Source organism: Neofelis nebulosa, chromosome 2 (assembly GCF_028018385.1).
Source record: "Neofelis nebulosa isolate mNeoNeb1 chromosome 2, mNeoNeb1.pri, whole genome shotgun sequence".
NCBI classification, from domain to species: Eukaryota; Metazoa; Chordata; class Mammalia; order Carnivora; family Felidae; genus Neofelis; species Neofelis nebulosa.
In genome coordinates, this window is record NC_080783.1 from 32,444,798 (window position 1) to 32,461,165 (window position 16,368).

The window sequence follows — 16,368 nt, forward strand, 5'->3', positions numbered from 1 at the left end:
CCTTGTTTAATAAATGAATGGTTTTATGGTTTAAATGTTAAGAACTTGCTTACTTTTCTCAATGGCTGAAAGTGTGTTTCTTTCTTTTTCTTTTTCTTTCTTTCTTTCTTTCTTTCTGTCTTTCTATCTTTCTTTCTTAACCTTGACCAACCTAAGCACTGGGAGGAAAAAGCTATCTAAAAAGCACTCAATGGTCTATTTTTTAAAGGAAGTTCAGTGAAGTGAATATCTTCCTTGTATAGTATCTTTCAGCCTGGTAATAGCGTTTGATGACAAAAGAAATTTATTAGGTCTGGCACTCAGGTGTGCATAATCTCGACAAACCTGGCCACAAGGGAAATGGGATGAATGACTCTAGACAGATACATAGGAGTTATCACTTATCAAAAGGTTTACACTTGTTAATTTAAAAATATTTATTGTACAAGGTACTATGCTAGTATTATGGAAGATATAAAAATAAACTGTTGTATTACATTCATTAGGCAAGATCATAACTTACTAAAATAATTATAATTAGGGGTAATAAATGATGAATTCCACAGAAAGGAACAGAAGGCAAGGAATTGGTCAGCAGCACCATCTTCATTTATAAGATTACGTTATTCTACAGAAGAATATGAAAGCACCTACAAACTCAAAATGCAAAAGTGCAGTTATGTTTCTAAAGTACAAATATCTCAAGCGTGAAATGCAACTAGTAACTGTATTGTATGGTTCTAAATACCAGTTTGAACGGATTGTGCACCAGTTTGGCACAGATTGTGCAAAAAGCCTGAAACCGCGTGAAAGTTCTCAAGGATATATGAAAAAAAAAAATGGAATGTAATTAACCAAACCAGGATATGGCCCCAAGACAGAGAAATGAACACTCTGATTCTTAGAAAGGGAGCCCAGGTGTCAGAAATGGCATAGTCAATCCTTCATCTGTGAAAATTCAAGATGCAGATACTCATACTTAGCAAGCAGATGGGAAGGCATGAAAAAGGAATGTTCACTACAACTATTTCCAGGTCACCTTCCAATTGGTCAATTGTTTTAACGCTGTCAACAAACTTACTTTGCATGTAGCCAGGCAAAAATAATTTAATTCTATTTTTTTCTCTCTTTGATGAACTTTAGGAGGTCAAAATAAAGATATAAAAACTTAAGATTAAACCTGAGTCTGAGTAAGTCAAGCCTGTATCAAAATGAGCAGTATCTGAGGAATTTAGAGCTTGGTAATCCAGAAAAATGCCAACACCTTATTCCTAAACAATTTCAGTAAGGGGGGGGGGATGGTGACAAAACTTCAGAACGCAAGATAAGCACATTTCAAAGGTAAAAAGTAACTAAAAATCATTGAAATGTCCAATTTCTAAAAGCTTCTCCATACAGTGCATGAAAATACAGAGAGTTGTCGGGCAAAATGGGTTTTCCTAAAAAATGCCTCACAGACTGTTACGACCATGGTCCTTTAAGCACCTAAGACATCTGATGCGTTGCTGGGGTGTTTGGATACGTGGATGACATAAAGGTGCATGCATACAGGTCCTTTGACAGATCTGCTCGAAGCTTCCGTGTGTCTCACGGCCCTGGGACCTAGGCCACTGGGCCTTCGTCCAACGAAAGGCGAGCAGGGGGTGGGACAGCACCGGGATTTTCCTTCCTCGCTCATTCATTCTGTGATTCACTGGTTCCTGGAGGCGGTTCACAGGCGCGCGCGGAGGAAAGGCGGAGCACGGAGCACAGCCCCGGCTGGGTGCGGTCCGGCGCCTGCAGGGAGGGTGAGCAGGGCCGGCGAGGGGGCGCGGGCGGGGGGCGCGGAGGGCGCGGGCGGCGGGCGGACGCCCGGGAGGGGCGGGCGCGGCCGCCTGCGCCGGAAGTGAGTGGTTGGCGGCGGGCGGGGGCAGCTAGCGGCTGGGCGTGAGTCGGTCCGCCTGTCCGCTGCCCGGCCCTCAGCTCCGCCTTCTGCGCCTCGGCCGGACGCGGCCCCACTGGGATCGGCCACCGCTGGCCGCTGCGGCCGCCCCGCCTGCTGCGCGCTCCCGCCCGCCCGGTCGGTCAGTCAGTCAGTCACGGTGCGCGCGGCGCGAGAGCTGCGGGCGCTCACGGCGTCTCCGGGGAAGGAGCGCCGCGCCTTAGGAGGCGGCGGGGTGGCGGCGGGAGCAGCGCGAGCGGCGGCTGGCCAGCCCAGGGCCGCTGGAGGATCGAGCAGCTGCCGCGGTGAGTGTTTAGCCTCACCCTCGGGGCGGGCGGAGGGAGCCGGCCGGGCGCGGGCTGTGAGGCGCTGCCTCTGCTCCCGCCTCCATTTTCCCGGCGCCTGGCGCGGCCCAGCCGTCCGGGCGCGGTGCGGGCAGCCGAGCCTGGGGCGGGGTCGCTGCCGGGCTGGGCTCGTGGGACCACGCCCGGCTAGGCGGCGGCGGCGGCGGGTGGGTGGGGGTCGTTGGGGCCTGGGCTGCCCCCTGCGCCCCTGGGGGCAGCGACGGAGGGAGACAATGAGATACAGGACCGCCTGGAGGGTGCGGTTGGGGTTGGACCCAGTACGGGGGGCTGGTGGCCCGGGACCGCGAGGAGGAAAGGACTCTTCCCCGACTCGCCGCAGAATCCAGTGATTCCATGTCTGGGATTCCTCGGGCTTCGGTGGCCCCCACCTTCCATACATGAATTCATTGCAGAGATACAGAAATGCGGGGCGCCTTCTGCGTCTTGTTTCTAATTAAGCAGGCTAAGTAATTGCGCTCTTGCTTTTGAGCCCCTCTCATGTTGCTGTGTCCGTGTGCATTCCCGCCGGAAATCCAAACTGCAGTTCGTTGGGGGTGGGGGGGGGGCGGGGGACGGTAAGGAGGAGAGGGAGGCAGAGTAATACTATTAGGATGCCTTCATTTCAAGAGTCTGTAAGATGCGGTTTTCTTATTCAGACAGTGTCTTAGGGTGTCCCCACAGTGTGAACTGGGAACCGCATAAGCCTTTACTGCTTGTAAGCACGAAGACGTTGCTGAGTATGAAATAAGAGCTTTTTGGAAGGGTATAAGCATCGCATCAAATGTGTCTCGTGTGGGGGAGCTTTCTTCTATTTTGTGGGAAGAGCAGTTGGGGAAATCTGGGAGAACTGAAAGGTTCTTCACTTAACCTCCCCATAAGGGTTGATATGTCTGCAGCATTTCTTTTGAAGATCTGGAGAGCTGCCTGTGTGTATGTAAAATCTGTATAGGAACCGTAAAGGTAATGGGCTAGGGATAGAGCGTGAACGGATTGTTAAAAGGGTGGTAGTGAGTTCAGAGGAATATTAAATTCAGCGAATCTTTGTGGAATACCTTCTTGTCTGTTAGAGTGAGAGACACACAAAGTGGACAAGACCTTCAGCACAGCTTGATGGAAAGAGCTTTTTGAAGCCAGGGAAACCAGAGGCTCCATAAACCTGGAATTGTCTAGTAGTGTGACGGTAAAGCTGTTAACTCTCAGTACTTTTCTATCAGTAAAATGGGAATAACATCACCAGTTTATCTCCCCAGGTGGTTGCCAAAGAGATTGAATGAGATAATGTATGCCAAATGCCTAGCACCTTGCAAGGCTCTGACGTGTTAGCAAATGTTGATTCCTTTCTTCCTTAGCCTACTGCTCTTGAGATTTACCTGAGGGTAAGGTGGGGGAAGAAGTTAAGGTAGATAATTGTAATGCAATGCATTATATAATAAAATGTTGAAGTAGAGCTGCAAAATATGGGAGCAAAGAGGAGAGAGAGATTAATTCTAGATTGGGAGCACTGGGGGAAAATTCATGGAAGCTGTGGCATTTAAGTGGAACCTTTAAGAATGGGTAGAATTTCAGCTGATGTAGATGGGGAGGACATTCCAAGCAGAGGTGGCACTATCCTTTGAGAGCCCAATTGAGTAAGACCAATGGGGGAAGGGCAAAATAGGGACGCTCAAAAGCCTTTTCCGCTCTTGTTGAGTCTGACCTTCAAAGATTGTCTCTGTTATCTTGCTTTTTGTGTTGCGAATTTCCCAGAAACCAGATCTAGCCCTATCCAAAGAAGTACAAAAATGTCAACAAAGCTTTAATACATGAGTTTTTGGATTAGACATTTTGTGTAATTTGGACTGCTGCTCTCTTCTGTTTGAATTTAATAAAGAATTATTTGTAGATGTTTCCTCGTGGTGCATATTAGCTCCATTTGGTAGAAAAAGCAGCTGATTTTTCAGATTGAGAGGTCTCACTAAGATTATATAGTAAGTGGCTAACAGGAGTGGAGTAGTGTGCACATATTGGGTGTGCCTCATACTCTTGGTCAATATAATTTGGTTTTCACTAATGTTTTAACACTTTATTTTCTGAAGAAGTGTTTTTAAGCATGTCTTTGAGAATAATTGAGATGACTTTCCTTTTGGTTTTGCTACCTTTTGGTTTTCACCCCATACATAATTACTGTATTTTTTAGATTAGCATGGTGGATGGTATCACACTATTCATAGAGTCTATAGAATCTCATGGCTTTGCTTTGGTTCTGAAGTATTTGAATGTCAACATTATTGTTAATCTCAAACTCTTATTTTAGAATAATTAATATTAGCAAAACAAGATATGTGACCTAGGCTAACCTCTTATCTTGGATTTTAATTCCTTTACCTGTAAAATGAGAAATTTGGATTAGATCACTGGTTTTCAGTGTGTGTTTTACTGAACTCTGGAATTTTGAGGAGGACCTTCAAGGGCTCTGCGGATGTTTCACTTAAATCTCATTAAAAATGTATTTAAGGGGCGCCTGGGTGGCGCAGTCGGTTAAGCGTCCGACTTCAGCCAGGTCACGATCTCGCGGTCCGTGAGTTCGAGCCCCGCGTCAGGCTCTGGGCCGATGGCTCGGAGCCTGGAGCCTGTTTCCGATTCTGTGTCTCCCTCTCTCTCTGCCCCTCCCCTGTTCATGCTCTGTCTCTCTCTGTCCCAAAAATAAATAAAAAATGTTGAAAAAAAAAAAAAATTAAAAAAAAAAAAATGTATTTAAAACCTACAATGATAAAAAGTGACTACTAAATGACATGCTTGTTTTTAATGCTTTACATATAAAATTTATTTAATTCTTGCCATAATTCTATGAAGTAGGTTCTGTTACAGTCTGAGCAAACAGGCTTAGACTACAGAAGTATAAAATGACAGAGCTGGGTGTGAAACCATTCAACATAATTCTTAAGCTTGTTTTCTTAACTACATTTTTATACTGCCACCATAATAAAATATATAACACACACAAATTTTTTATTGTAAAATATACAACATAAAATTACCATTTTAACTATTTTTAATTGTACATTTCAGTGGTATTAAGTACATTCACAAATTTGTACAACCATTATCACTATCTTCAGAACTTTTTCATCATTCCAAACTGAAATTACTCATTAAATAATAACTCTGTACCCCCCCCCCCCCCCACCTCCCTAGTCCCTGGTAGTTACTTTTCTACTTACTGTTTTTATGAATTTGACTTCTCTAGGTACTTTATATAAATGGAATCCTACAATATTTGTTCTTTTGTATTTGGCTTATTTCACTTAACATAATGTCTTCAAAGTTCATTGTATACCATGAATCGGAATTTCGTTCTTTTTTTAAGTGTGTGTATGCACACACGCACACAGACACACACACACACACACCACAGTTCTCTTGGGTATATACCCTGAAGTAGAATTGCAGGATCTTATGGTAATTGTATGTTTGATTCTTGAGGAACCTCCATGCTGTTTTCCACAGTGGCTGTAGCATTTTATACTCCTACTAGCAGCGTACAATGGTTCTGGCTTCTCCACATCTTCAGCAACACTTGCTGTTTTCAGGGTTTTGTTTTGTTTTATCATAGCCATCCTAATGAGTGTGAAGTGGCATCTTATTGTGGTTTTGATTTACATTTTTCTAATGATTAGTGATATTGAGCATATTTTCAAGTCCTTATTGACCATTTGTGTATCTTTGTAGAAATGTCTATCCAAGTCCTTTGCCCATTTTTAAAAATTGGGTTTTTATTGTTGTTGAGTTCTAGGAATTCCTTATATATTCTGGGTATTAATTTCACATCAGATCCATGATTTACAATGACTTACAACCCATTGCCATGGGTTGTCTTTTCACTCTGTTGATGGTATCCTTTAATGTACACAAGTTTTTCATTTTAATGAAGTCCACTTTATCTTTTTTTTTCTTTTGGTGCTGATGCTTTTGGTGTCATGTCCAAGAAATCATTGCCAGATCCAATGCCATGAAGGTTTTCCCATATGTTTTTTTCTAACAGTTTTATAGTTTAAGCTTTTATGCTTAGTTAATATTTATGTGTGGTGTTAGATACGGGTCCAACCACATCCTTTCACATGTGTATATCCAGTTTACAGCACCGTTTGGTGAAAGGACTGTTTTTTCTCCATTGAAAGACCTCAGCAACCCTCACATACATACACAAAAAATGTTAGTTCACAAGTGGCTGGCATTGTCGGGTGTTTGTGTGTTGGTGTGGAGGTGACTCACTGTGATTGGATTTAGTGTCTTTGCATTCGCTAGCAGGTCAACATGCAAATCTTCACTAAGACTTTGACCGGCAAGACTATTGCCTTGGAAGTGGAATCCAGTGACACCATAGAAAAAGATCCAGGATAAAGAGGCTCATTATTGCAGGCAAGCATCTGGAAGATGGCCAAGCTCTTTTTGATTACAATATCCTGAAAGGGTCGACCCTGTACCCTGCCCTGCATCTGAGGCGTGGTATGCAGATGTTTGCGAAGACCCTGACTGGCAAGACCATCACTCTGGAGGTGGAGCCCAGTGACACCATTGAGAATGTGAAAGCTAAGATCCAAGATAAAGAAGGGATCTGCCCTGACCAGCAGAGGCTCACCTTTTTGCAGGCAAAGCTGCTGGAAGATAGCTGCACTCTTTCTGATTACAGCACCCAGAAAGGATCAACCCTGCACCTGGTTCTCCATCTGAGGGGTGGCTGTTAATTCTTCAGTCTTGAATTTATATACCCAATGATGGCATTACTCTGCGTTCTAGCCATCTGCCCCACTCTAGGTTTAGATATTACCAGTTTCATTAAAGCTGAATTGATGTTTTTTTAGATAGCTATTCAAAATGTTAATAAAGGTTTTGTTGCATGGTAAAAAAAATTTTTTTTTAACAAATTGAAAACTGTAACAACATATTCAAAACCAATTTTGAAAAAAAAAACTTACAAAAATTTTTTTTTCCAATTTAACTGAAGCATATCCTGAGACTACAAAAGCTGCTACCTACTTGGAATTACTTATCTGGGTGAAATCAAAACAAAACTTTACAGTAATAAATGGTTTGCTTAGATTGTTATAAGACTATAACTAACATACTTAATCCTTAACTTGTCTCTTTGAGTTGGTAATAAATTAATATATTTGAACATAGAATAGTATTAGCAGCACTTGTGTCAGTTTTACGTATCTGAGATGCTGTATAAAGATTTCATCTGGAGGGGCACCTGGGTGGCTCAGTCGGTTAAGTGTCCAACTTCTGCTCAGGTCATGATCTCACAGTTTGTGAGTTCAAGCCCCGCATCAGTCTCTGTGCTAACAGCTCAGAGCCTGGAGCCTGTTTTGCATTCTGTGTCTCCCTCTCTCTGCCCCTCCCCTACTCACACTCTATTTTTCTCTCTCTCTCAAAAATAAACAAACATTTAAAAAAAGAAAATGATTTCAGGGGTGCCTGGGTGGCTCAGTTGGTTAAGGGTCTGACTCTGGCTCAGGTCATGATCTCACTGCTCATGAGTTGCCCCTCTGTGTCAGGCTGTGCGCTGACAGCTGTGAGCCTGGAGCTTGCTTCTGATTCTGTCTCTGACTCTCTCTGCCCCTCTCCACTCATACACAGTCTCTGTCTCTCTCTCAAATATAAATAAACATTTAAGAAAAAAATAAAAAGGATTTCATCTAGACATGCACCCCAGTGTTTATAGCAGCAGTATCAACAATAGTCAAAGTAAGAAAAAAGCCCAAATGGTCCATCGACTGATGAATGGATAAAGAAGACGTGGTATATATATAATGGAATATTACTCAGCAATTGAAAAGAATGAAATCTTGCCATTTGCAACAACATGGATAGAACTAGTGTATTTTGCTAAGTGAAATAAGTCAGTAAGAGAAAGACAAATACATGATTTCACTCATATGTGGAATTTAAGAAACAAAACAGTTGAACATAGAGGAAGGGAAGCAAAGTAATCTAAAAATGGAGGGAGACAAACCATAAGAGACTCTTAAATATGGGTAATAAACTAAGGGTTGCTGGAGGGGTTTTGGGTGGGGGGGGGGATGGGCTAAATGGGCAAGGGACGTTAAGGAGGACACTTGTTAGGATGGGCCCTGGCTGTTTTTTGTAAGTGATGAATCACTGAATTCTATTCCGGAAATCATTATTACACTATGTTAACTAACTTGGATTTAAATTAAAAAATTTCATCCGGGAAAGTTTTATTGGGAAGTATTAGAAAAACCCCAAATTACATGTTCTCTAAAGCTTCATCCCATGCTCTTACTGCTGTTACTTTAAGATGTAATTTACCACATGTTGGGGCAGATGTCTTAAAATACATCACTCTTGATTTACAGATTGGCTTTTTAAAACAGTATATATTTTGCTGCTAATAAAATACATATTGTTTTTCTTCATTGGGCAGAGCTAGATGTAATGGAGAAGTCAGAAGAGCTAGGTATTCACCCCCCTAAAACAGGATTCCGGTTTAAGTGCAGGATACAAGGAATCAGTAGAGGATGTAATCAAGGGAGCAGAGTCCAAGAAGAAAGCACATGGTACTGGGATTTGAAAAAGGGGAGGGATTAGATTTAGAAAAGAAAGGACAAGTAAGTCATCCCTTTACATGAGAAGAAAAGGTTGGGAGGTCCATAATGATGTCTTGTCATTATGTGACACTTAAAATTTAAGCCCCCTGGTGAAGAATGGTGAATCTGGAGATAATTGGAACTGTAAACATTTTAAATAGGCCCAAATATTGTAGAATTGCAGTAAACCAATTTTGTAACGGTTCTTAAGAGGTAGATGCTTTTTTGGAAAATACCTTTAAAAGAATCTTGCTAAATTTGATATGTGAAGAAAAGTGTTAGCTAAGTGAGTACAGCAAAACAACTATATACAGTATATTCTTTTCATACCCCAGGTTGTTCATGCCTCTATCCATGGTTCTCAGACATGCTTTGTTCTATTTTTTCCAGTCAAAATCTCACTTTGCGACCCAGCTTCATACACCTTCTTTGTGAAGCTGTTAGACACCAAGCAGAATTGCTTTCTTCTTCATTTCTCTAGACCTTACTTGATTTGCTTTGTGTTGTAGATGATTGTACTGTCTTAAATTCCCCTGAATTTTGGATCATTGGCCCTGCTTTTACTCATCTGAAATACCTCAGTCCCTTAAGCAGAATAGAAATTGAGTAAAGTTTTTAATGAAAACTATTATTTGAAGAATTATTTACAGTTGGTTGCATCTCCTGAAAGGATTCACTAAAATCTAATAATGTTTAATAGTGTTTACTTTATTTATAAAGAATAATTCTTTATTGATTAGTTTATTTTATATTGTAACAAATGGTTTTAGAGACTAGTGAAGGGAATCATGATCCCCTTATCTATCTATGAGTGGAGTACTTTATAAATGTTAGTAATGGCTACAAAACCTTTTTGTTTACAATTTTAAAATAAATACATATTTTTTTAAAGCAGGAGCAATGACTATGCTGCATTATGTTTGAAAAAATCTTGGGTTTACTACTTGGTAATACAGAAATTCCAAAGTCTGCATCTTAAATCTGTTTAATTTGGTACTTGGTTTTAATGCTTGTCTTAACTAGAAGGCAGCTTATATAGGGACATATACCCAAAAAGAATAAGTATATATTTGGCTGTGCTTTCTTCCTGGAGATACCCATTGTTTAATTTCCATCCATCACTTTTGCAGATTTAGCTAGTAAAGTTTGCTTTTCCAGTGTGAGGATTTGCACTGATATATTTTTAATAAATGTGTTCAAAATCCATAGAAAACCCTGGAAAGCTTTGAAAGACTTAGAAAATGGTTTCTCTGTTTTTAGGATATGTGAGTGATTCAAGATGACACACCTTGTTTTCTTTTGGAAAACAGATATTTTCTTACTGAGTTTTAAAATGTCTCATTGATTTTTAAGGTACAGATTAACCAATTTTTTGTTTTTGCTGTTGAAAACAGTGGCTAGGTGGTATGCTACTACAGTCACCACAGAAAGTCCGCAAATTTAGACTCTTTGTAAAAAAATAAATGCTTAACTTTTTGACACCTCTTTTAAATACTTTGCCATGAAACAACTAATAAACCTGTTTGATATAAAATACGATGGTCACTCCTCAACTACATCAGTAAAATATTATAACACTTGACAATCTTCTTGCTTCAGCTTGTCTTTTGCTGGCAGTAGTTGCTTTTGAAATTAAATCTTACTTCCTGCCCCCAACTTTCTTTTGTTGAAATCAAAACAGTTTCTTCATGAAGGATTATATAATATAGTTTTTCCATAAAATACTGTTTCTATTAAGGAAATCGTTTACTGTTGAAACTGTATCTTCTCTGAACCCATTTCTTGTAGCACATTCCAAAAAGTCGTGTTCTTTATTTCATTATTGAAAAAGAATCTAGCAAATACTATCACTGTCTCAGAATACTTAGAATCACTTAGTACCAGAATACTTGGATTACTTTATATCAGGTGTGACCGATTGGTGGCCATAATGAAGATGCCAGTGTCATTTTGTGTGTTAAGGAAATCTATATATTCTATTACCTTATATTATACTTAAAATACATATGTATGATACAGATTAAATACAAAAAGAGCTCCTAATATGTTCTTCTTAGATCATCACTCCTACCTCCTGGGGTAGAGTCACCTCCATTTTAGAAACCACTATACAGTCTTACTGAATTATTATTGTTAATGGACCTTTCAGAAGAGTTCCATTTCGTAGTGTATAATATTATTATATGAATCCATCTTAAAAATAAAGCACGTAGGGGACACCTGGGTGGCTCAGTTGGTTAAGCATCCAACTCTTGATTTCAGCTTAAGTCACGATCTCCCGATTCCTGAGATGGATCCCCACGTTGGGCTCTGCACAGTCAGTGCAGGAGGATTCTCTCTCTCCTTCTCTCTTTGCCCCTGTCCTGCCCCCGTTCACTCACTCTCTCTCTCTTTCAAAGCAAAAAACAAACAAAAGTACTTGGGACAAGACATTCTCAGTTTCTTAATGATTGGGAAATGATGTTTATAGAAGAAAAATATGTAAAGTGAGACTTCACAGCAAAGTGAGACCTAAATAAAATTCATTCTTCACCGCAATTGAAATTATAGACTTTTTTCAGAAACGTAAATTTGGATTTTGCATTATGCTTTTGAGGATTATTGAAGGTGAATTAAAGGTACCAGTTAAACATTTAATTTAGTTATTCACTAGTTTTGATAGACATAATTTTTCCATGTTCGTAGTGAGCATTTTTTTCCTGACATTTCTAGTGAGATCTAAAACATTTCTATGACTACCCTTTACCTTCCCCCACTCTCTCTCTACTTCTCCCTATCCTAGATAGTTACTTCTCCTAGAAGCAACTACAACCATAGGTAAATTTTGCCTTTTCTATAACTTTCTATTAGTTGATTGTGCATATGTACTCTTTTATCCCTGACTTCTTGCACCCAGCATGATGTTTTTAGACACATGCATGTTATTGCTTGTGTTAGTAGTTTGTTTCTTTTTATTGTGGAGTAATATTCAATTTTACAAGCAGTGTGTACCATAGATTGTTTATCTAGTTTCCTATTAATGGACACCTGGGCTATTTCCAGTTTGGGACCATTGTGAAGAAAACTGCTATGAATATGTTTGTACAGGTCTTTTTGTGGACAGATATTTCATTTCTCTTGGATAAAGGAGTCAGATTGCTAGGTCATAGGTAGATGTTATATCTTCTTTTAAAAACTTTGTATTGAGGGACGCCTGGGTGGCTCAGTCGGTTAAACCTCCAAATTTTGGTTTTGGCTCAGTTCATGATCTCACAGTTCGTGAGTTTGAGTCCCGCGTCAGGCTCTGAGTGGCAGTGGGGAGCCTGCTTGGGATTCTCTGTCTCCCTCTATCTTCTGCCTCACTTTCTCTCTCTCAAAAATAAATAAACACTTAAATAGAAGTAAAAACAGCATTGAAGAAAAATATACAGAAAAGTACACGTATCATAAGTGTACACTTTTACAACTTGACTGCTCTTCTGTAACCAGTACAGAGATGAAAAAAAGAAAAACACAGGTGTGCCAGAAGCCCCCTGCCCCACATCTGCTTCTCTATACCCCTGCCCCTCATGGCTAGCCACTACCTTGACTCTAATTCTGCTCTAAAGTTTTTTGGTTTGCTTGTTTCTTGAAAAATTTTTCTTCTACTTTATTGAGATATAATTTCCATATAATAAACTACACACTAAGGTATACAATTTGATGTGTTTTCATACACACATGAAACCATCACTGCAATCAAGATAGTAAACATTTCCATCGTCCCCCAAAGTTTCCTCATAACTCTTTGCAAGTCGTATCTCCCTTCCCCTCTGTCTCCAGGCAACCTGTCACTATAGATTAGTTTGCATTCTTAGAATCTTATGTGTAGAATCACTCAGTGTTTTTCTCTCTCTCTCTCCCCCTCACCTCCCCCTTCTCTCTTTCTCCCTCCCTCTCCCTGAGCTCTAGCGCTTGCCCACGCTGTAGCGCGTGGGCTCTCGCTCTCTCTCTCTCTTTCTCTCTTTCTGTGTGTGTGTGTGTGTGTGTGTGTGTGTGTGTGTGTGTGTGTGTGTGTAATCTGGCTTATTTTCAGGTAGAATAATGATTTTTAGATTGTTCCATATTGTTGCTGATTTATCCATTCACCTGTTGATAGATATTTTGGCTGCTTCCATTTCTGGCTTTTACTAATAAAGCTGCTATAACATTTGTGTACAAGTCTCTTTTATTTGTATACAAGTCTCTTTTATTTCTCTTGGATAAATACCTATGAGAACATGGCTGGGTTATATAGGCTAGGTGTAATTTTAATCCTTCAAGAAACTGACAAACTTAGCCAAAGTTGTACACATCATTTTATATATTCAACAGCACTTGGAATTGTCAGTCTTTTGCCTTCTAGCCACTGTAATGCATATGTAGTGGTATCTCATTGTAGTTTTAATTTGTGTTTCCTTGATCCCCTGTAATGTTGAGCAACTTTTCAGGTTCATATTAGCCATTTGGGAAATGACTGCAAGTCTTGCCCATTTAAAAAATTGGGTTATCTTTTTTTTTGTTTAGTTGTAGCAAGTCTTTATATTTTTTCACAACAAGTCCCTTATCAGATATATTTGTGAATATTTTCTCTTAGTCTGTGACTTGCCTGTTTATATTTTTAGTGGTATCTTTCAAAGAGAAGAAGTTTTTATATTGGACTTTATCAAAATATTTTTACTTTCATGGTTTAGTGTTTTCTATCCTTATACATCTTGACTTACACCAAAGTTGCAAAGGTATCTTATGTTTTCTCCTAAGGGCTTTATAATTTTAGCCTTTACATTTCAGTCTGTGATCCATTTTGAATTGATTTTTGTTAATGGTTTGATAAAGAAGTGGAGGCTTCCCCACCCTCAATATTTATATGTTTGCTCCAGCATCTGTTAAAAAAAGCTTTGTACTTCAGTTTGTCAACTATATCTCAGGAATGGTAGAAAAACAAAACCTTTCCTTTTCAACTTACCGACTTTGACATCCTTGTTGAAAATCATTTGACATTGTAAAATGAGCCTATTTCTGGACTGTATTCTGTTACAATGATGGAATTCTCAATTCTTTTGCCATTACTACATTGTCTTGATTACTTAGCCTTAGAGTAAATCTTGAAGGCAGGTAGTTTACCCCAGGTTCTTTTTCCAGATTCTTTTGGCTGTTCTGGGTCATTTGCTTTTCCATGTAAATTTTAGAATCAGACATTGGGATATTGGCTATAATTACATAGTGAATACTTAGTTCAATATGGGGACAATTGACATGTAATGACGTTCCATCTTTCAGTCCATTAATAATGGTATATCTGCCCATTTATTTAGGTCTTTAATTTCTCTAAACAGTATTTTTTATTTTTCAGTTGCCATGGAGTATGTTATGTGAACACTGCATGCTGTCCTATTTGTGTCATTTCTTACAGCCAAATTGTTATTTACACATGCTTATTTTTATAATATAAATTAAGATTTGGTATGAGATTTTCCATGTGAAAACCTTGTCTAATGCATAGATGAAGGGACCATATATTTTGATGTGACAGTGCTAGAAACAGCAGAGATTAAACAGGTATCTTTAGAAACTTTAAAGTATAATTTTACAGCTGTATAGTTATTGGCGTAATTATTTTGGCTTGTATAGTTGTGAATATTAATATTTAAAGAGGTTTATCTTTGTTAACATAGTCCAATAATTTTAGAATCAAAAGTAAAACAGAATCTTATCAGGTTAATTAGGAAGTAAGTTTTTACAAGAGGATTTTGAGTTTGTAGTTTGCCTTCTCCTTTTTTCCCCCTTTCATTAATGGAAATATGTGACATTTAGAGATGTATAAAGAAGAAAATAAAACTCTGTCCTACCAGGCAGAAATGACTACAGTTTAAATTTTTGATACATTTTCTCACCTTTGTGTATGTATGTTTATATAGCCATTAAGTATGCACAATTTAGTTTTGCTTCTTTCATTTAAAGTTTTATCACTGGCATTTTCCCATACATTAAATGCTTTAGGAATAATTTACAGCACCTGCATTATAATCCAGAATGGACATAAAACATACGCCAGTTTACTCAGATTTGGTTTTTTTTTTTCTTGTAGGATATTTAGTTGCCCCCCCATTTTTTCCCTGGTTTTTTTTCCTTAATATTTGTCTTTGAGCATATTTGTTCACAACTTTTTTTTATCCATCTTTGAATTTCATTTTAAAATAAATTTGTTTTTTTATCACTTCTAGGACTTTGGTTAAGATCAAGTGTGGTGTCTGTTCTTATCTGTTTAATATCCAATGCATCCTTTGTCCCGGGATAATATAGTAAGTAGATTTTTGGAGCAGGGAGATGGAATAGGAGCTTGCTCCATCTACTCCACACATTGACCTGGTATTGCAGTACCCCAGGAATGATGCACTTCCTCAGGGGAAATACTTAGGTGTCTAAAGTCAACTTAAACTGTGGGGAAATGTATCATCTGGGATTGTGTGCACTGGAATGCTTCTGTCTGTGAGTGTTGAGGTGGGTGGCTTGTGCCTGGGTTCCTGGAGGGGAAGGTGTATATATATATGCACGATGGTCATCTTCCACCCTAGGAGCAGCATGAGTAGAAGTATGATTATACCTGTGGTGGAAGTGGAAATAAATAAATTAATTAGTTTTTAATTTTGAAGAATTTTATTTTTTAACTTCAAGTAATCTACAGAGTGGAGCTCGAACGCACCACCCTGAGATCAAGAGCCACATGCTCTTCCAACTGAGCCAGCCACGTGCCCCTAAAACATTTTAAATAAAAGTGTAAAACATGATAGACATCTGCATATACTCATCAACTGTAGTAATCAGTTTTTATTTTCTTCAAATAACTTATTTGAAGAGATACAATGGGTACAGCAGAAATCTTCTCCTAGATAACAATTTGTGTTGTTCTGCTTCGTGTTTTCGTGCATTTAATACACATGTATCCATAAAATTTTGTTTATTGCTGTTCTGTGCTTTTGAATTACATACAAGTCATAAACTATATTTGCCTCCTAAAATTTTCATTTTTTTATTCAACTAGATGGTTTTACAATATTCAGGCTGATTCTTCTAGATCTGGTTCATATTTTTATCAGAATGAGCCAGTTTTTCCATTCACCTTTTGAATGCTGTGGTGAATTTTTTTGTACATTTTTTCCTGACATTTGTCTCTTAAGTACTTGGACACTTAGAGGTCTTATTGCAGGATCTTTAGATATGTAATCTCCAAATGGCTCTCTGAAGTGATGAGGAATGTATGTACGTACCAAAAATGTTCCTCTTGTTCCACATCCTCCCCAACTTCTGGTCTGGGTTTTTTTTTTTTTTTAGTGTGTTTCTGGAAATATAGTTATTAGGATAAGGAGTATGAGGTTCTGCAGTATATTCAATGAAATTTTTCATCCGTGGAAGTTGTGTTCTTTCAAAGGTCTGTTAAAGAAATTTTTTCTGATCACTGACCAAAGCTTTTAAAGAGTTTTGAGTAACGGCATTGTTGCTTATGTTTATTTACAGTGGTATAAAAGTGTTTTCTCTA

General features: G+C 38.9%; 1 protein-coding gene and 1 non-coding gene across 9 annotated transcripts in view; both read left to right on the forward strand.

Annotated features, from left to right (window-relative positions):
- Positions 1-1,673: 1,673 nt before the first annotated feature.
- The window catches only part of RAPH1 (Ras association (RalGDS/AF-6) and pleckstrin homology domains 1), a 107,816-nt gene continuing 93,121 nt past the window's right edge, over positions 1,674-16,368 (forward strand). For 2 of the 8 annotated variants that reach the window (XM_058708066.1, XM_058708074.1), the window contains exon 1: positions 1,869-2,205. The gene's annotated coding sequence lies outside the window, so the exon portion shown is untranslated. Of the gene's footprint in view, positions 1,767-1,846; positions 2,206-16,368 lie in introns of those variants that run through there. The other 6 variants (XM_058708059.1, XM_058708096.1, XM_058708103.1 and 3 more) reach the window with 6 other exon arrangements.
- LOC131505939 (U2 spliceosomal RNA) lies at positions 15,045-15,233 on the forward strand. The gene has a single exon (XR_009258688.1). It is a non-coding gene; the product is annotated as a U2 spliceosomal RNA (small nuclear RNA).